Source organism: Odocoileus virginianus, chromosome 7 (genome assembly GCF_023699985.2).
Source record: "Odocoileus virginianus isolate 20LAN1187 ecotype Illinois chromosome 7, Ovbor_1.2, whole genome shotgun sequence".
Classification (NCBI taxonomy): Eukaryota; Metazoa; Chordata; class Mammalia; order Artiodactyla; family Cervidae; genus Odocoileus; species Odocoileus virginianus.
Window position 1 is genome coordinate 79,998,226 of NC_069680.1, and position 22,270 is coordinate 80,020,495.

Genomic DNA, 22,270 nt, shown 5'->3' on the forward strand with positions numbered 1-22,270 from the left:
GGAGTTTCAGCTTCAGCATCAGTCCTTCCAATGAACACCCAGGACTGATCTCCTTCAGGATGGACTGGTTGGATCTCCTTGCAGTCCAAGGGACTCTCAAGATTCTTCTCCAACACCACAGTTCAGAAGCATCAATTTTTCAGTGTTCAGCTTTCTTCACAGTCCAACTCTCACATCCATACATGACCACTGAAAAAACCATAGCCTTGACTAGACGGACCTTTGTCGGCAAAGTAATGTCTCTGCTTTTTAATATGCTGTCTGGGTTGGTCATAACTTTCCTTCAAAGGAGTAAGCATCTTTTAATTTCATGGCTGCAGTCACCATCTGCAGTGATTTTGGAGCCCCAAAAAATAAAGTCTGACACTGTTTCTACTGTCTCCCCATCTATTTCCCATGAGGTGATGGGACCAGATGCCATGATCTTAGTTTTCTGAATGTTAAGCTTTAAGCCAACTTTTTCACTCTCCTCCTTCACTTTCATCAAGAGGCTTTTTGGTTCCTCTTCACTTTCTGCCATAAGGGTGGTGTCATCTGCATATCTGAGGTTATTGATATTTCTCACTGAAATCTTGATTCCAGCTTGTGCTTCTTCCAGCCCAGCGTTTCTCATGATGTATTCTGCATATAAGTTAGATAAGCAGGGTGACAATATACAGCCTTGACACTCCTTTTCCTATTTGGAACCAATCTGTGTTCCATGTCCAGTTCTAACTGTTGCTTCCTGAACTGCATACAGGTTTCTCAAGAGGCAGGTCAGGTGGTCTGGTATTCCCATCTCCTTCAGAGTTTTCCACAGTTAATTGTGATCCACATAGTCGAAGGCTTTGGCGTAGTCAATAAAGCAGAAATAGATGTTTTTCTGGAACTCTCTTGCTTTTTTCGATGATCCAGCGGATATTGGCAATTTGATCTCTGGTTCCTCTGCCTTTTCTAAATCCAGTTTGAACATCTGGAAGTTCTTGGTTCACGTATTGCTGAAGCCTGGCTTGGAGAATTTTGAGCATTACTTTACTAGCATGAGAGATGAATGCAATTGTGAGGTAGTTTGAGCATTCTTTGGGATTGCCTTTCTTAGGGATTGGAATGAAAACTGACATTTTCCAGTCCTGTGGCCACTGCTGAGTTCTCTAAATTTGCTGGCATATTGAGTGCAGCACTTTCACAGCATCATTTTTCAGGATTTGAAATAGCTCAACTGGAATTCCATCACATCCACTAAGTTTGTTTGTAGTCATGCTTCCTAAGGCCCACTTGACTTCACATTCCAGGATGTCTGGCTCTAGGTCAGTGATCACACCATTGTGATTATCTGGGTCGTGAAGATCTTTTTTGTACAGTTCTTCTGTGTATTCTTGCCACCTCTTCTTAGTATCTTCTGCTTCTGTTAGGTCCATACCATTTCTCTCCTTTATCGAACCCATCTTTACCTGAAATGTTCCCTTGATATCTCTAATTTTCTTGAAGAGATCTCTACTCTTTCCCATTCTGTTGTTTTCCTCTATTTCTTTGCATTGATGCTGAGGAAAGCTTTCTTATCTCTCCTGGCTATTCTTTAGAACTCTGCATTCAAATGGGAATATCTTTACTTTTCTCCTTTGCTTTTCGCTTCTCTTCTTCTCACAGCTATTTGTAAGGCCGCCTCAGAGAACCATTTTGCCTTTTTGCGTTTCTTTACCATGGGGATGGTCTTGATCCCTGTCTCTTCTACAGTGTCACGAACCTCTGTACATAGTTCATCAGGCTCTCTTTAGATTCCAGCAAAGAGTTGGCTTTTATTCTGCCAAGGTTAATTGAACATACCACTCACCTCTGAAACTGTGCTCTTTTCAAAAGGTATCTAAGCACACTGAACACTAACATAACATGGCTTGTACCAAAAATATGTGTATTTCAGGAGGGGAAATCTGGTTACAAGAGTCAATTCTGAATCCTCCCATCCTGTAGCAGTTTTCTGAGTTTGAACTGAGTGCATGTCTCACATTAAGGGTTCCAGGGTCAAGCAGGTGCCCACTGAAGGCTGCCCTCTACATATGGAGGGTAAAATGGTCAAACACTGCCAATGCAGGAGACACACGAGAGGGGACTCAGTCCCTGGGTCAGGAAGAACCCCTGGAGGAGGAAATGGAAACCCACTCCAGTATTCTTGCCTGGAAGATCCCATGCACAGAGGAGCCTGGCAGGCTGCCGTCCATAGGGCTGCAACGAGCTGGACACTATGAGCCACTGAGCACATAGGCATGACGCACTGCCAAACAGAGAATTCTCACAAACTGTGCCTGTTGCCAAAAGGGCCATGCTAAATTTGGATCAAGGCAATATCTACTATTTTCAGAGGATTAAAACAAGAATCTAAGTTCTCAAATCACATTGCCTGGGTGGATCACATCTTGATTGACTGCTTAGGGACTAAATAAAATTTTAATTCCCTTTGATACCAATGATAATTGACATCCAAAAACACATCTTCCTTGTATCACTCATTATAATGATGTTTTAAAATATCAGAGGTCTACATTGCTGTCTCATTGTGTCACCTACTGATTTTATGCCGTGCTTACATTCAGACCCATAGGGTTAGCTCAGCCTACTTGAAGAACAACGAGTTTGTTCTGGGTCACCTCTGTGCCAACCTGCTTCTGCCCTTGTCTTCATCAGCTAAGCCAAGAGAACAACAGTGTTTTGCATACAGCTTTTCAAAAAATGATTCACTGCTGGACTTAAAATGAAGATTGTAATTCCTTATTTTCATGTGAAAGAACTTCTAATGAATGTTATTGTTTTGTTCTCAGAAACAAACATCCAAAAAATCTGGCTGTGACATGGAGAAAGGAAAGGAATGAGAAAAAGAAGCTAGATAAAATGCAGCATGAAGGATGCTTCTGAGCCGTGATCACAATCCACAGTCACTTACTCATAGGGTGACCAGAAAGTTTGCCTTCCAAACAGAATACATCTGAAAGTAGATGTAAGTAGCTTTGTAGATTAGGAATTTGCCTTGTTTGTCCTCCAAATCTGAAATGTACAATAGTAGTTGAGCTGTTCAGGAAATGCATGTTGATTGGTTGATCCCAAGATTGGAACCTAAGCACTTAAAGCTTACGAAGCACGTACTGTGGGCCAACATGATGAGGAATGCTCTTGTTATGTCACATCACTTCATCCAGGGATGAAAAGCAGATTAGAAAGGGAAAACGTTTAGTTTGCTTAGGCACACATTCATATATATTGTAGTAGTACACTTCATTATCATTGTATAATTGCATTTTTACCAATTCCATAAATACAGGAATGCTATTATTAATTTTATACATGTAATTATACTTATTATAATTAAATCTTTTCTAATTAAATGTAGAAGCCAAATGATCTAGGAAATTATATTCATAATTACATACTGATTGTGCATGTATATATATATATATATATATATAGCAATATATATAGCATGTTACCATATATTACTAGTTATACTTAAAATATTATTTTGCTCTGCTAGGTGCAATCATTTCTGCTTCTGCTTGTTGCTACCTCTTTCCCTTTCCTTCTTCTTCTTACTCTTTTTCTTCTCTTCCTTCTCCTTCATTGCTGTCTTTAACCACAATAAAATAAATATTCAGCTCTATGCCAATAAAATGGACAACTTGGAAGAAATGGACAAGTTCTTAGAGAAGTATACCTTTCCAAAACTGAACCAGGAAGAAATAGAAGATCTTAACAAACCCATCACAAGCAAGGAAATCGAAACTGTAATCAGAAATCTTCCAGCAAACAAAAGCCCAGGACCAGATGGCTTCACAGCTGAATTCTACCAAAAATTTAGAGAAGAGCTAACACCTATCTTACTCAAACTCTTCCAGAAAATTGCGGAAGAAGGTAAACTTCCAAACTCATTCTATGAGACCACCATCACCCTAATTTCAAACCAGACAAAGATGCCACAAAAAAAGAAAACTACAGGCCAATATCACTGATAAACATAGATGCAAAAATCCTTAACAAAATTCTAGCAAACAGAATCCAACAACATATTAAAAAAATCATACACCATGACCAAGTAGGCTTTATCCCAGGAATGCAAGGATTCTTTAATATCCACAAATCAATCAATGTGATAGACCACATTAACAAATTGAAAGATAAAAACCATATGATTATCTCAATAGATACAGAAAAAGCCTTTGACAAAATTCAACATCCATTTATGATTAAAACTCTCCAGAAAGCAGGAATAGAAGGAACATACCTAAACATAATAAAAGCTATATATGACAAACCCACAGCAAGCATTACCCTCAATGGTGAAAAATTGAAAGCATTTCCCCTAAAATCAGGAATAAGACAAGGGTGCCCACTCTCACCACTACTATTCAACATAGTTTTGGAAGTGTTGGCCACAGCAATCAGGGCAGAAAAAGAAGTAAAAGGAATCCAGATAGGAAAAGAAGAAGTGAAACTCTCTCTGTTTGCAGATGACATGATCCTCTTCATAGAAAACTGTAAAGACTCTACCAGAAAATTACTAGAGCTAATCAACGAACATAGTAAAATGGCAGGATATAAAATTAACACACAGAAATCTCTTGCATTCCTATACACTAACAATGAGAAAACAGAAAGAGAAATTAAGGAAACAATACCATTCACCATTGCAACAAAAAGAATAAAATACTTAGGAGTATATCTACCTAAAGAAACAAAAGACCTATACATAGAAAACTATAAAACACTGATGAAAGAAATCAAAGAGGACACAAACAGATGGAGAAATATACCGTGTTCATGGATTGGAAGAATCAATATTGTCAAAATGGCTATACTATCCAAAGCAATCTATAGACTCAACACAATCCCTATCAAGCTATTTTTCACAGAACTAGAATAAGTAATTTCACAATTTGTATGGAAATACAAAAAACCTCGAATAGCCAAAGTAATCTTGAGAAAGGAGAATGGAACTGGAGGAATCAACCTGCCTGACTTCAGACTCTACTACAAAGCCACAGTCATCAAGACAGTATGGTACTGGCACAAAGACAGAAATATAGATCAATGGAACAGAATAGAAAGCCCAGAGATAAATCCACGAACCTATGGTCACCTTATCTTCGACAAAGGAGGTAAGGATATACAATGGAAAAAAGACAACCTCTTTAACAAGTGGTGCTGGGAAAACTGGTCAACCACTTGTGAAAGAATGAAACTAGAACACTTTCTAACACCATACACAAAAATAAACTCAAAATGGATTAAGATCTAAATGTAAGACCAGAAACTATAAAACTCCTAGAGGAGAACATAGGCAAAACACTCTCCGACATAAATCACAGCAGGATCCTCTATGACCCACATCCCAGAATATTAGAAACAAAAGCAAAAATAAACAAATGGGACCTAATGAAACTTAAAAGCTTTTGCACAACAAAGGAAACTATAAGCAAGGTGAAAAGACAGCCCTCAGATTGGGAGAAAATAATAGCAAACAAAGGAACAGACAAAGGATTAATCTCAAAAATATACAAGCAACTCCTCCAGCTCAACTCCAGAAAAATAAATGACCCAATCAAAAAATGGGCCAAAGAACTAAACAGACATTTCTCCAAGGAAGACATACAGATGGCAAAAAAACATGCAAAGATGCTCAACATCACTCATTATCAGAGAAATGCAAATCAAAACCACAATGAGGTACCATTATACGCCAGTCAGGATGGCTGCTATCCAAAATTCTACAAGTAATAAATGCTGGAGAGGGTGTGGAGAAAAGGGAACCCTCTTACACTGTTGGTGGGAATGCAAACTAGTACAGCCTCTATGGAAAACAGTGTGGAGATTTCTTAAAAAGCTGGAAATAGACCTGCCATATGACCCAGTAATCTCACTTCTGGGCATACACACCGAGGAAACCAGATCTGAAAGAGACACGTGCACCCCAATGTTCATCGCAGCACTATTTATAATAACCAGGACATGGAAGCAACCTAGATGCCCATCAGCAGACGAATGGATGAGGAAGCTGTGGTACATATACACCATGGAATATTACTCAGCCATTAAAAAGAATTCATTTGGATCAGTTCTAATAAGATGGATGAAACTGGAGCCCATTATACAGAGTGAAGTAAGCCAGAAAGATGAAGACCACTACAATATACTAACACATATATATGGAATTTAGAAAGATGGTAACAGTAACCCTATATGCAAAACAGAAAAAGAGACACAGATGTATAGAACAGACTTTTGGACTCTGTGGGAGAAGGCGAGGGTGGGATGTTTCAAGAGAACAACATCGAACATGTATATTATCTAGGGTGAAACAGATCACCAGCCCAGGTTGGATGCATGAGACAAGTGCTCAGGGCTGGTGCACTGGGAAGACCCAGAGGGATTGGGTGGAGAGGGAGGTGGGGGAGGGGATCGGGATGGGGAATACATGTAAAACCATGGCTGATTCTTGTCAATGTATGACAAAAACCACTACAATATTGTAAAGTAATTAGCCTCCAACTAATAAAAAAATAAAAATAAAATTTAAAAAGAAAAAAAATAAATATTCACACCCCAAATACCCACAATTTTATAATAGGACTCTGTCTTGAGTCCCCTGGATAATTACTTTTATAAGTAGGTAGGTTATCTAACAAAAGCAAGAAGGAATATAATACAGTACTGGCAAAAAGAAAAGAAAAAGAAAATCAACATACAGTAGTGAACAAAGATGAGAGTCTGGAAACAGACTCAGCTAAACATAAAGACATTATAAGATACTGTAAGCCTTTTAAAACTCCAGGGTGAGGACTCTTTCTTTAATAAATCAGTTCAGTTCCATTCAAAAATAAATAAATAAATATTCAAGTTCCATTTTTCCTGTTTCTTATGATAATCATGAATAAAAGAATATTCCTGTAGGCTTGGGAATTAGCTTTTAGTCTGTCTTTTTTATCATTGACCTAAAAGAAACCCCTCTTTCTTTGTCCAGTTATTTTTTTCTTTCTATATTATTTCCTTTTTCCAATACCAAATTACATGGAAACATCAATTCTATCTAGTGCCTAGGTAGATCTCAGCTTTGAATGTGAGGAGGCACTGAAGAACCCTGAAAGCTGGTACTTGTGTGATCTGAGACTCAGGAAACCTTTGCCATCTCTTTCTGTATCACCAACTTCTTTTTATTAAAGGATAATTGCTTTGTAATGTTGTGTTAGTTCCTGCTGTACAGTATTTTGAATCAGTCATATGTGTATATATACCCCCTCCCTCTTAACCTTCCCTCCCAACCCCCTCCAGCCCACCCCTCTAGGCCATCACACAGCATATAGCTGAACTCCCTGTGTTATATAGCAGCTTCCCACTAGCTGTCTATTATATTTATGTCAATGCTGTCCTCTCAATTCATTTTACCCTCTCCATTCATTCTATCCTCTCCGTCCCCCACTGTGTCCACAAGTCTGTTCTCTATGTCTGCATCTTGTATCACCAGATTTTTATATGGTTGGGCTGTGGAGGTCCTAAGGCCAGAATCCTGTGTTAGATTCCCAGGTGAGCCAGGCAGAGTCATTAGCTTCTGTGCTTTTAATCCCGGCACACATAGATGGGAGAGGAAGCAAGGTTGAAAGCTGAATGGATCAGCCATCTGCTGAAGGGAGCTAAAAGCACCCCAGAGGCAGCTCCCCTCTCTGAGGCCTCACTGAAATTGCTCAGGTTTGGCCTCTGAGGAAGTCCACATAAGTGGCCTAGGTCTGCCCTCTTCCCCTCCTTGGTTAAGATGCTGGGAGAGGTGAGTCTTGGCACTTTGGGTCTCTGGGTAAGCACTACATGGGAAGGGTGTCATTCCAGGGTGCTGGGTCCTGGCAGGTGTGGGAAAAGGGGAACCTGGCCCTGGAGCCCTTTCCGGGGCTCTCCCCACATGCTACCTCTGGGGCCTCAGCAGCTCTGCTCTTGCCAGAAATGAAAGATAGCGCCCCCCATCTCCTGCCCAGCCGCTGAGCTGTCAGCAACTTTCAACACACACACACATACCCCGGGCAGAGTCCACACTTTCTTCCTGTGTGCTTTTGTTTGTTTGTTTGTTTTAGGCACAAAGTAATCTGAAAGTACATGTAAGAGGGAAAAAAGTGAGTAAATGTTCAGCAACTAGGATCTGCAGCACGGCCTGCCACAGAGCATCTTCGGTAACTGTATCCTTTGCCGTGCTTTGGATGCTAAGAACAGAGAGTTTTACCAACAGCTTAAATGAACCTGAGGTGACGAAAAGAATAATGAGGCTGCACGTCCAGAAGGCCATGTGTGTGGTGCCTCACAATTGCCACACAGACGCGTCAGCTCAGGCATTCCAGTCGAGAGGGAGGGCACAGGTCATGCCAGCATGTCCTCGTCTCCCAGCTGGACTTACTGGGAGAAAGCAGATTTCTGAAAAACAGCTCTCACCTATTTCTTGGTCTCATTGGTGAGAACTCAGACACATGGCCATGCTGGCTGCAAGGTAGGCCAGGAAAACAAATATCTGTTTCCTGTTTGTTTTCCTCAGCTTCTCCGGTGGAACCGTAAAGCGCTTATTTATGTGGCTTATATCTCTCAGTATTTACCATGTGCTGTGTGCTTAATCACTTCAGTCATGTCTAACTCTTTGTGACCCCACAGACTGTAGCCCACCAGGCTCCTCTGTCTACTGGATTCTCCAGGTAAGAATACTAGAGTGGGTTACCATTTCCTACTCCAGGGCCTCTTCCCGACCCAGGGATTGAACCTGTATCTCTTGAATCTCCTCTATTGGCAGACAGGTTCTTTACCACTGGTGCCACCCAGGAAGCCCAGTATAAGCCCAAGAATACTGGGTAGCCTATCCCTTCTCCAGCGAATCTTCCTGACCCAGGAATCGAACCGGGGTCTCCTGCATTGCAGGTAGATTCTCTACCAGCTGAGCTACCAGGGAAGCCCAATATTTACCATAGCAGATACTAAAACTGAGAATTATTTTTAGTTAAAAAATTTTTACTTGGGAACAATTTTGTATTTTCAGAAATGTTATAAAGAGAGTAAGTAAGGAGTTCCAATATGCCCAGTTTCTCCTGTTGTTAACATCTAATACAATTTCATGGAACATTTGTCAAAACTAAGAAAATGACATTGGTATATTACTATCAAGTAAATATCTATATTTAATTTTATTTTAAAAAACTACCAAACCATTTTCAAAGTAACTGTACTGTCATGCATTCCAACTAGCAATAATCGAATTCCTGAATTATTTGAGTAGAAGAACACAATGAAAACCAGTTATGTTGAAACATCAGTATTTTAACTACTTTGAAATTACAAAAAATTAATAAAAGGAAGTGTCTTAAAACTGCTAAGTCAATGATTACAAATGACAAAACAGAAATTCTGTGGTATGTACTCACACTGGAATATTATACAGCCTTAAAAAGGAATGAAATTCTGATGCAACATAGATGAATCTTGGAAATATTAAGTGACGGGAGCCAGCCACAAGAGGACAGATACTGTATGATTCCACTTGTATGAGGTACCTGGTGTAGTCAAATTCATAGAAACAAAGTGGAATAGTGGTTACCATGGCCTGGGAGAAAGGACTAATGAGGCATTAATGTTTAATGGGTACAGTTTAGTTTGGGATGATGAAAAAATTCTGAATATGGATAGTGGTGATGGTTGTACAATAATATGAATGTACTTAATGCCACTATACATTTAAAACAGTTAAAATGTTAAATTGTGATGTATATTTGGTCACAATAATAATTTTAAAAAGAAAAAACCAGAAATTTTAAGAATATTTATTACTTCATTTTAAAATAACAATAACAAACCCATAATATTGGTTTCACACAAAGAATATATTTTTATGAAACATAACTGGATTTTAAAAAAATATAGTGAATGCAGTAGCATTGTTTAGCATTTTTTGCACATCTCTTTATTACGTCTCTTTTTGTTTAGGTTGTAAAATTGACTTTTGTCATTTTAAAGGTTTTTTTGATGTGGACGATTATTAGAGTCTTTGTTGAATTTGTTATAATAATGCTTCTGTCTAGTGTTTTGATCTTTTGGCCATGCGACATGTGGGGATCAAACCTGTACCCCTTGCGTTGGAAGACAAAGTGTCAACCACTGGACTTCCAGGGAGGTCCCTATATGGTATGTTAATAGAAGACAGCTGGATTCTCCTATCAGCCCCAGCAATCTGTTTCATTATCACATGTCATATAACGTTGGGAGAATTTGACTATACACTTGTGAGAGGGTGGGAGTAGCAAAAGCAAGTTCTGTCTTTGTGTTGGAAAAATAGTTCCAATCTCACAGATCCCCTGGAAGGGTCTCAGGACCGCTTTGAGAACCAGATCGGCGTAGACGTGGTCATTAGTTTGGAAGCCAGCAAGGGGTGTCTGCCAAGGTCTCATTTTCCAATTTGGGGCTTTATCTTTTATTTGCATAAGTAAATGGCCAATATAAGTGTTAGCCTCAGGAGGAATAGTCGTCCCCACAATTATGTAAAATTCTTCATGCCTTACCAAACAGAAAATGACCAGCAACTTTGAAAATGCAGACTCATTTTTGTTTCCCTAGTATGCATTTGGATTTCAAAAGTCATAGGATCTATCCCATCACAGTTCAGGTAAATAATGCCCATGTTTCCCCTCTTTCCAGGCATCTCTGCAAGAAGGACACTTCCCTCTCAAGCTCATGGCACAAGAATAGGATATGGAGCAGGAAAACGCATCTGAGTCGGGGCAGTGGAAGGATGTGTCCGCCTCCACCATCAGCCTTGCTCCAGACTGTGCAACCATCCCTGTTCTACAGGGCTTATGGAGACGTGATTGATGACATCCAAATTTACACTTAAGATCTTCTGCTCCAAGGATCAAACCTAACTACTCAGTCAACTATTGTCAATATTTGATTATATCCACTTCATTCTCTTTATGCTCTTCAGCCTCCTTAGCTATACACTTCTAAGTGTGAAAAAGTTCACATGGCAGTATTGGCAGGAGGAGGCTTATGTCATCTTCCCTAAGTGCTTCAGAGGTTAACTGAAATGTCAGAAGCCCTGTGGGCAAATTGCAGAAGCTAGGGAGGGCCTCCATCAGCATCCAAGGTCTGTGACAGTAGTTTTCTGAAGAGGCACTGAGGTTTTGCAGGTGGAATACAGAATCACCTGGGAGTTTTCTCAGACTACACTTGCCAGTTCCTTCCCCCAAACCCCGAGAAATGGATCTCGCCTCGCCACCAACCCGTTTAAAATCACTGATCTGGCTTGTTAGGAAAGAGCTTCATTAAACTTAAATTTAGCATGTGAGGCTGTGGATAACCCCATCTCTGTTTCAGAGAAACAACTGTTTACTATTCTAACACTCTGGAAACCTGGCAAGCCGCTCCAGGAGGGCTGGCAACCCTGAGCTCCAGAGGCTTCTGTGCAGCTGCTCTGTAAGGGACCCCTGCCCCAGCTCCCACCTGCCCAGTTCGGTGTTCAAATTAGGAGAGGGTACATGGCCAAGAACTTTGCAGGACCCAGAAGGGCAGCCAGAACCTATTTTTGATGATCCTGAGGATTATTAAGAAAGGAAATTCCACAAAGTCCTTGTAACTCTCAGAAAGGATTTTGTTCCACTGCTTGCTTTCTTTGTCTTCCAATTCTATTTCTGGATTTTCCTCTTTACGTTTCTAGGTCTGGAACTGAATAGCAATGAAGTAAAAGTGATTGTCCTAAAGAGATATTCCTGGGTGAAAAAATGGGTTACTGAAAATCCCTGCCCACCACCTATATGATGGTGGTCTTGGTGGACTTGTGAGAGGATTTGAAGGACAGTTGGAGCCCTGGGAATTCCCAGGGGATTCTGGAGGGGGATTTTTATTCTATTGTCGCTTACTCTAGGGGGAAGTCAATGTGGGTCACAGCTACCTAGTTAGTGGGGCTGAATTAATTGCTGTACACTGAGAAATTGCCTTGCTCGCACTTTTTTCTGTATTTATTTATTTTATTGAAGTATAGTTGATTTACAATGTTGTATCACTTCACAAAATGATTCAGATATATATATATATTACATATATATGAAACTTATAACCATATACTTCTGTTATATTTTATTATAAGGTATTGAATATAGTTCCCTGTGTTATACAGTAGGACCTTGTTGTTTACCTATTTTGTGTACAGTAGTGTATATCTGCTAATCCCAAACTCCTAATTCGTCCCCGCCCTCCTTCCCCTTTGCTGACCGTAGGTTTGTATTCTGTGTCTCACACTTTCCTCTAGAAGCATTTGTTGCAGGAAAAGCCTTCTGGTTAGATCCTCATCTTCTAAATCACACGCTCCGTACGTGACCCTGGGTGTCGGAGCGGGGACACTGGACCATAGAGGCGAAACAGCGCCAGTATCCACAAGTGACGTGATAGACAAGCCGCGTGATCTCGGCAGCTAAAATGAGACTCCAGACGCCAGAGGGAATGGAAAGTGATGACGCCGGACACCCGAACAGTATCGTAACCTCAGAGGATGTTCACAGCCAGGACTATGTAAGCTGAATGGACTGGAGCTAAGTGCGTAAGACAACCTTGTGGACAGAGAATGTAATGACGTTGCCTTTTATTTCCTGTTTGAAGTGTCCTGTCGAGTGAGCCTGCTCATTACGGAGAAGATAAAGTAAAGCTTTAATTCATCACTATTTGATGTTGGAAATGCACCCTGGAAGAGTATAGAGTTTACACACTTGAAGGCTATCTTTAGCCACACTTGTCCAAAGCCATCTATTCTGCAGTTATCTTTATTTTTGCCCAGCAGACCATACAGCAGGCAGTGAATACATAATTAGTCCTTACAGTGGACTATTCTCCCCAGAATTCTGGAAGCCAGGGCAAGATTCCAGAACCTTCTTTTTAAAAGATGTTAGTTGCTGTTATAACAAAAATAACAGCAGTGAACTAACAGTGAAATATGATATATACATTTATATATATATATATACACACTCATATAATTGAGTGAATGATACCTTTTATTTATTTTGAGATTTTTGCTCTTTTCTCATCTTTTTAAAACCATTTTAAAGATTGAAATATAGTTAATTTACAATGTGATGTTAGTTTTAGGTACACAGCAAAGTGATTCAGTTTATATATATATATATATATATATATATATATATATATATAGCATGCCTGCTCAGTCACTTCAGTCATGTCCAACTCTTTTGCAATCCCATGGACTGTAGCCCACCAAACTCCTCTGTCTATGGGATTCTCCAGGCAAGAATACAGGAATGGGTTGCCATGCCTTTCTTCAGGGGATCTTCCCAACCCAAGGATCAAACCTGTGTCTCCTGCCTATCTTGCATTGGCAGGAGGATTCTTTACCCCTGGGCCACCTGGGAAGCCCTCACGTTTCTTATACTCTGATTTTGAAATATACATATGTGTTAGAGTTACCTAAATACTGTTCGTTTATAGGCTTTCAATAATTAAACTGACTCCATTTAAATTTAAACAGTTACTTCTAATAGTAATAGAATGAAGTCTTGGTGGAGAAGGCAAGTTTTGCAACCTGAAATCTTTTTATACATTGTTATAGAAAAACAATGCATAGAATTGGAACTATTCTAGGAGTTTGGGAAAAGGCTTAAAAGCAAATTTGAAATATGTCCTCTAACCTTCTTAATTAAAAACCAAACCAAAACAAACAATCTGACCATCAGATGACTAGCATGCTTTTCTTTAATTTGCACCCTCTTGGTCTTGCCCTAGGGGAGCCATTCTTCCCACTGAAGGCCAATGCCACTCCTGCAGGAGTCCATCAAGGCGTTCTTGGCACGAACCTCAGAAGCCACTGTGATAGAACCACTGAGCCAAGCCCTGTGGCTTCCCTTCTGCTAGCAGGCTCTGGGCCTGGGCAGCCCCTCCCTGACTTCAGGACTGATCTACGCAGGCTGCCTGCACCTGCCCCTCGCCCACACCCCAGCTGGGCAATTCCAGAGATTCCCTGTCCCTCTGCTTCCTAACAGTGGAAGTGCCCGCACGCTCCTGCGAACACACACACACATTTTGCCTGTCTTTGCTGGCTTCCTTTGCCACTGCAGAATCGTCACTGCATCACACCATGTCTGAGTTTAGCCAATACTGTCTTCCACATGACAACCCCTCCTGGCCCCCTCCTCTCTTGTTTCTACAGTGAGTGTCTGTTGAAAATAGAAGCTTTGCTGGAGAAAAGATAGAGGGGAGCGGCATAGAGTAGAGAGTCTCTTTCCACCTTAGCCTCCTGGCCACGCACCCTCCCCAACACTAGTCCCTGGTATTGACAGTGCAGAGACTCTCAACTTGTTACCTCTGTCCTGCTTCTGCACCTCTTCCCCTCCCTGCCACCTTGCTCCCTCCACATGTCTGTGATCAGAAGAGTGAGAGGGAAATGGGGAAAGATAGACCCAAAGAGGCTGGGGCCCAATGCTGTCCCTCACTGCCCCTGACCTGCTCGCTGTGTCACACCATTACTCACCACCCAGAGGGACCTCCACCCACCAGCCCTGCCCAGTCCACCCCCAGCCCCTCTCTGTTCCCACATCTGCTGCCAAAGTCCCTTCCTCTTGAGGACCTCCAATCCTTGCTCCCCACCTCTTCCCAGCCTCCAAGGCTCAGTAACTTCTGCCCTCGGCCATGGGATCCTTGCTAGTGGTGTAGACCCGGGAGGTTCTTAATCATTTCTAGGGCTACAGTGGTGGAAAGGTAAGTTCTTGACATCCAGAGTTAGGTCTCTGTCAGAGTAGGATTTGCTCTCATCTCCCCAGTATCTACAGAACAAAGTACAGATTATGATCCACAGGCTTTTTATAACCTAGTCCTGCCCCTCTCTCCAGCCGTACCTGCCGCCCACCCTCTTTCCTATACCCTCCCCATATCAAGCCAACATAACACTTACCTTTTCCTTCATGTGTGTTAGTCGCTCAGTTGTGTCTGACTCTTTACGAGCCCATGGACTGTAGCCCGCCAGGCTCCTCTGTCAATGAGGATTCTCCAGGCATGAATGCTGGAGTGGGTTGCCATGGCCTCCTCAAGGGATCTTCTCAACCTATGTATCGAAGCCACATCTCTCATGTTGCAGGTGGATTCTTTACCATCTGAGCCAGCAGGGAAGCCCAAGAATATTGGAGTGGGTAGCCTATCCCTTCTCCCGGGGAACCTTCCAACCCAGGACTCGAACTGGGGTCTCTTGCATTGCAGGTGGATTCTTTACCAGCTGAGCCACCCGGCTAGCCTGTTATCCTTCATACTCTTTTGTTTTTCCTTTAGGCTGGGCTGGGTCTCCGTTGCCATGCACAGGTTCTTTGTTTCGGAGCATGGGCTCAGTAGATGCAGTGGCGGGGGGGTGCTTAGCTGCTTCACGGCGTGTGGGATCTTAGTTCCCCCACCATGGGAAGGTGGATTCTTAGCCGCTGGACCACCAGGGAAGTCCCCACACTCTTTCTTTTGTATGAAATATTGCCTTTCACCTCCTAACCATTTGCTATTCGTTCTTCAAGGAGCAACTAAGATGCCCTGTCTGTTGTTCTCCATGCCCTGCTTCTCCAGGCAGAATTCATTGTTCCCTAACCTGGATTTCCGTTCCTCTTCTCATGCCCACTCCTACTAGAGTGCTTATCACATTGTGTTCAAGGTTTTGTCTACGTTCTGCCCTGTTCCAGGCACTGTATGTAGCCAGGGGGAATGTTTGGGGGGTCAAGCAACATATCTGATCTATCTTCAAGTCCCAGGGAACTAGTGTGTGATAAACTAATGAGTGTTTGATGAATGGAGTCAAATATATGATACACCTTTGACTTATCATGTAAGATGATAACGTTATATGCAAGATGATAGCCTTGACCTTGGACTCCCAGCCTCTGGAACTGTAAGAAAAGAAATTTCAGTTGTTTAAGCCCCCAGTCTGTGCTATTTTGTGATGGAAGACCAAGCTGACTAGCCCAGAGAGTAATACCAGAGGAAGTCAGAACAGCAGGCAGAGGAAGGGACCCTTGAGAACCTTGAGCCCTGGGCTAAGGAATATGGAAAAGTCACACTGTGTGCTCCTAGGGCCGGGTACTTCAGTTGTCTCTTTATGCATGAGAACCACCTGAACCCTTAGTGTCTTGAAGCAAACACCACCGTTTATCTGCTCCTGATTTTGCAATCTGGGCAGAGCTCCGTGGGGATGACTTGACTCTGTTCCATGAGGTATTGGCTGAGGTCCCACATGCAGCTGTGCTCAGCTTGGGGCTCCCCTGAGGACAGACCACAAGCATGGCTTTCTTAACTGCATGTTAGGGACTGCACACTGCCAACAACGAAGCTGAGTGGCTGGGGGCTGGCTGGGCCTTCTGCTTTCCCTCTGGTTTCTCATCATTTGGTGGTATATCTTGAACTCCTTTTTAGGCAACTGGATCCCACGAGGGGGAATGGAGAAGCCACAGGGCCTTTTAAGTGCTGGGACTGGAAGTCCCAGAATGTCACTTCTGCCGCATCTGCCAATATTCAAAGAGGCTGGAGATGCTGAAAATACAAAATAGTTTTATTTTCCAACCCAACAAGCTGGGAAGTATCTCCTCTAACTTTTGCTTGAAAAGAAGACAGGCTTTTTGTTTGCTTGTTTGTTTTCCTTTTTTGGCCATGCTGTCTGGCATATAGCATCTTAGTTCCTTGACGAATCAAACTGGCATCCCCTGCAGTGGAAGCATAGAGTCTTAACCACTGGATAATGAGGGAAGTGTCTTCTTTTTTTAATGGTTAAGATAGTCAATTTTATGTTATGTTTTTTACCACAATAAAAAAGTGGTACAGCTTCTGCCTTGTTCTCTTGGAATCCTTAGCTGCGTTTTGAGGAAGCCCAGACCAGCTCTAGCAGAGACATCACGTGGAGAGGTATGCCCTCTCCAATGAGGTATCCCCTCAGTGGGGATTTCAGCGCCACTGAGGTCTCAGCCACCAACCAGCATCAACCACCAGGGTGTGAGTTAAGGCAACAGCAAGTCAGCCCTGTCTTCCAGTCTTCCCAGCCCCAACATGCTGGAGCAGAGACGAGTCAACCCCCTCATTAACTATAGTCACCGTGCTGTACATTACATTGCCAGGACTTATTTATCTTATAACTGGAAATTTGTACCTCTTGACACCCTTCACCCATTTCTCCCATCCTCCCACCTTCCTACCCCATCTCTGGCAACCCTCAGTCTAGCTCTGAGTTCAGTTGTTTGTTTGCTTTAGATTCTACACCTAAGCAAGATCATATAGTATTCGTCTTTGTCTGTCTGACTTATTTCACTAAGCACATGCCTTCAAAATTCATCCACGTTGTTGCAAACGGCAAGTTTCCCTTACCTTTTTATGGCTGAATAATTTTCCATAGTATTATTATGAGTAATAAAGTATAAAATATACTTTATACCATAAAATACACCATGTTTTTCTTTATCCACTCATCCATTAATGGACTTCTAGGTTCTGTCCTTATTTTGGCTATTGTAAATAATCCTCTGTTCTTGGGGATTCTCCAGACAAGAATACTGAGTGGATTGCCATGCCTCCTCCCCGGTATCTTCTCAACCCAGGGATCATACCCAGATCACCCACATTGCAGATGGATTCTTTACCATCTGAGCTACCAGGGAAGCCCAAATAATGCTGCAATGAACACTGGAGTGCCTATATCTTTCTAAGTTAAGGTTTTTGTTTTCTTTGGATTAATATCCGAAATAGGATTTTCTGGGTCATTCGGTAGTTCCATTTAAATTTTTGAGGCTCCTGTATATTTTCACCCTGCTTATTTAACTTATATGCAGAGTACATCATGAGAAACCCTGGGCTGGAAGAAGCACAAGCTGGAATCAAGATTGCCGGAAGAAATGTCAATAGCCTCAGATATGCAGATGACACCACCCTTATGGCAGAAAGTGAAGAGGAACCAAAAAGCCTCTTGATGAAAGTGAAGGAGGAGAGTGAAAAAGTTGGCTTAAAGCTTAACATTCAGAAAACTAAGATCATGGCATCTGGTCCCATCACCTCATGAGAAATATATGGGGAGACAGTGGAAACAGTATCAGACTTTATTTTCTTAGGCTCCAAAATCACTGCAGATGGTGATTGCAGCCATGAAATTAAAAGATGCTTACTCCTTGGAAGGAAAGTTATGACCAACCTGGATAGCATATTAAAAAGCAGAGCCATTACTTTGCCAACAAAGGTCCGTCTGGTCAAGGTTATGGTTTTTCTAGTGGTCATGTACGGATGTGAGAGTTGAACTGTGAAGAAAGCTGAGCATTGAAGAATTGATGCTTTTGAACTGTGGTGTTGGAGAAGACTCTTGTGAGTCCCTTGGACTGCAAGGAGATCCAACCAGTCCATCCTGAAGGAGATCAGTCCTGGGTGTTCATTGGAAGGACTAATGTTGAAGCTGAAACTCCAATACTTTGGCCACCTCATGCGAATAGTTGACTCATTGGAAAAGACCCAGATGCTGGGAGGGATTGGGGGCAGGAGGAGAAGGGGAAGACAGAGGATGAGATGGCTGGATGGCATCACTGACTCAATGGACATGAGTTTGAGTAAACTCCGGGATTTGGTGATGGACAGGGAGGCCTGGCGTGCTGCAGTTTGTGGGGTCGCAAAGAGTCGAACACGACTGAGCGACTGAACTGAACTGAACTGATAATTTTCCAGTAGCTGCGCCAATTTACATTCCAATCAATGGTGCACAAGTGTTCCATTCTCTCCACAGCCTCACCAACACTTATTTCTGGTCTTGCTAAATAATAGCCATTCTAACAGGTGTTAGGCAATATCTTATTATGGTCTTTTTTCATTTTTTCAATGATTAGTGATGCTAAGCATCTTTTCATGTATCTGTTGGCCATCTGTATATCTTCTTTGGAAAAATCTTTATCCTGTTCATTTTAATTGAACTGTTTAGTTTTTTGCTACTAAGTTGTAGGAATTCTTTATGTATCTTGGATTTTCACTTTTATCAGATATCTGACTTGCAAGTATTTTTTCCCATTTGGTAGATTGCTTTTTCATTTTGTTGATAGTTTCCTTTGCTGTGCAGAAGCTTTTTAGTTTGATGACATCTCACTTATTTTTCTCTTTGCTTTTGATGTCAAATCCAAAAAGTCATTGCCAGCACTGATGACAAGGAGCTTACTGATTGTGTTTTCTTCTAGGAATTTTATTGTCTATGGTCTTATGTCCAGGTCTTTAAACCAGGTTACTTTCTTGTGTATGGTATGAGAGAGTGGTCCAGTTTCATTCTTCAGTATGTGGTTGTACAGTTTTCCAAATACCATTTCTTGAAGAGACTTCCCTTTATTGTATATTCTTGTCTCTCTTTTTTTATTAATTAATTTATTTTAATTGCAGGCTAATTGCTTTCCAATATTGTGGTGATTTTTGCCATACATCGACATGAGTCAGCCATGATTGTACATCCCACCTTCTTGTCTCTTTTATCATAAATTAATTGATAATGTATGTGTAGATTCATTTCTAGGCTGTCATTTCTGTCCCACTGATTTATGTGTCTGTTTTTATGCCAATACCATTCGATTTCCAGTCTTCCCAGTGTTAGCCATTCTAGTGGATGTGTAGTAAAGTCTCACTGTGGCTTTAGTTTTGACTGTTATAGTTGATGCTAAGAACATATCCATATGTTTGTTAGACATTTAGAGATTGTCTTTTTTGAAATGACTGCTAAAGACTTTTGCCCGTGTTTCTATTGGGTCATCTATCTTTCCTTTTTGATTTTGAGTTGTTCCTTAAATAATCTGTACATGGTCCGTTTGTCATATATGCATATGGTAAATATTTTCTCTCTATCTGTTGGCTTGCCTTTGCGCTTCATGGTGTTTTTTGATAAACTCGTCTTTAAAGTATCATTACTCCTAGACGGTCATTTGCTAAACTCTACTTCCCAATGGGGTCACCCCGTTTCTTTGGATTCTCTCTAATGTAACTGCTTCCTGTGCCCTGGCCTTCAAGACAGTGTCTCCTGCTGGCTGCATGGAACATCCTCCGAGTTCAGTGCACCTGTTGCTGCCCTTTGGGGTCTGCCCCATCCCAGTGGGCATATCTGGTTCCCAGTTCTGGCAGTATCCAGTGTTCTCAGACTCCCTGCAGTTAACTAGCTGTGCCCATAGTGTTCTGAAAATAAGTTCAGGATGTGCAAACAATTGACTTATAAATGAACTTTGGAACCCATGACTCTGTCCATTGGGAAGTCCTAGATATTCTATTTACTTCGCCTTAGTCACTTAAGAACAAATACTTCTAGTCAAAAGGAACTGAAATATTAAAACCATAATCATGGATCACCAAGACATCTCTGCAACTTAGTACTCGCCTACAAGTCTATGGGAGAAATGGTACTATGAGAAAAAGAATCTTTTAAGCCAAGTTGAGAAATTCAACAAGTAATGGTTGACATGTCTGTCACTGTTGTAAATACAACAGAAGTAACAAAAGGGAAAAAAAAAACATGCAGCAATCCGTGCATCCACAGCCAGCACTTATATTTTAGCTAGAGAGACAGATAGCAAACAGGATAAATAAACAAAACATCTAGCATATTAAATAAAAAGTGCTAAGGGAAAAGAGGTGCATCATGAGAGAGGTCGTGGGGTGATAATTTTAGATGGAATTTGCGGGTAAGAGCTCACCGAAAGAGTGATATTTGAAGGACTTCCTTGGTGATCCAGTGGTTAAAACTTTGCCTTCCAATCAGGGGGTGCAGGTTTGATTCCTGGTTGGAGAGCTAGGATCTGGCATACCTCAGGTCCAAAACACCAAGGTATAAAAAAAAAGGAGCAACATTGTAACAAATTCAACCTGTGCGTGTGTTAGCTGCTGAGTCTTGTCTGACTCTTTGCAACCCCATGGACTGTAGCCCACCAGGCTCCTCTGTCCATGGAATTCTCCAGGCAAGAATACTGGAGTGGGTTGCCATTCCCTTCTCCAGAGGATCTTCTCAACCCAGGGATTGAACCCGAGTCTCCCACATTGCAGGCAGATTCTTGACCAATTTCCAATGAACGAATTCAATAAAATTTTTAAAAGACCCACAGAAAAGAAATCTTTAAATAAAAAGGAGTGATAGTTAAGCAAAGATCTGAGAAAAGAGAGCCACAGAGATATTTGGGGGAAGAAACTTCGAGGCAGAGGAAACAGCAAGTTCAAAGGCCCTGAGGTGGAAATGTGTATCCTGTGTTAGAGGAGCAGCCAGCATCAACAATGCAAATGTGGCTGGATTTGAGAGAGAAAAACAGAGAGAAATAAGTGAAGAGGCCAAGGGGGTGTTAGGGGACCAGGGCCTGACAGGGCAATGACCTACAGTGTGACGTACTGTGTCCGTCACTTAGTTGTGTCCAAATCTTTGTGACCCTGTGGACTGTAGCCTGTCAGGCTCCTCAGCCCTTAGGATTCTCCAGGCAAAAATACTGGAGTGGGTAGCCATTCCCTTCTCCAGGGGATCTTCCTGATCCAGAGACTGGACCTGGGTCTCCCACATTGCAGGCAGATTTTTCACCATCTGAGCCACTGGGGAAGCCCTGCAATGTGACATAGGACCACACCGATTTGGGATGGTGATGCTCAGAGGCCAAATTTACCTCGAGTTGTAGATAAGGAAGATGGTGGTAATTTCTGCAGCCCTGAGAAGAAAAGGAGACATGGGAAGGGGGCGGCTAGAGACCTCACTACTGAGTCAGAGGTTTGGCCGGCAGTAAGTGAGGAACACTGCAATTCTGAGTCCACAGAGGCAAGAAGATTCAAGGAGAGGCCAGGACCTTGGAGGGGATCAACAAACCCCAGACACAGAGGTTCAGCAGCACCTGGCTGACTTCTTGCAGAGAAGTAATACTTGAGAAAAAGAGCTGAGGTCACTTTAAGAAATCTTACTGGTTCACAGCTTGTCATTCAAGGATCATCTCTGCAGTGTCTGCCTGCTATGGGTCATTCTCTAGTACCTCAAACTATAAGATTTTAAAACAATTTGTGAAGACTTAACGATTTTTATCAGCAAGAAAATCACTCCATCTGAGCTACTGTATCAGTTCTAGAAGTGACTTCTTTTATTATTTTTTTAAATCCAAGATGTTGATAATCATTTCCAGCAACATGTGTTGTGTTAATTATGACTTATATTCCTCTGTTTGGCTATTTCCACATGTTTGGAAATAAGGTACATTTTTGTTTTTCTTTTTTCCAAGGAAGAAGGTCCTCCTTTTCCCATGGCTCATTT

The 22,270-nt window shown here is 41.7% G+C and overlaps 1 long non-coding RNA gene across 2 annotated transcripts in view; it reads left to right on the forward strand.

Moving 5' to 3' along the window:
* Positions 1 to 14,990, forward strand: part of LOC139036085 (uncharacterized) — a 49,472-nt gene extending 34,482 nt beyond the window's left edge. Inside the window, exons 2-7 of one of the 2 annotated variants that reach the window (XR_011488820.1) lie at positions 2,793 to 2,968; positions 3,621 to 3,876; positions 8,079 to 8,180; positions 8,616 to 8,684; positions 10,059 to 10,161; positions 10,672 to 14,990. This is a non-coding gene — a long non-coding RNA (uncharacterized lncRNA). The remainder of the gene's footprint in view (positions 1 to 2,792; positions 2,969 to 3,620; positions 3,877 to 8,078; positions 8,181 to 8,615; positions 8,685 to 10,058; positions 10,162 to 10,671) is intronic. The other variant, XR_011488821.1, reaches the window with a different exon arrangement.
* The last annotated feature ends 7,280 nt before the right edge of the window (positions 14,991 to 22,270 follow it).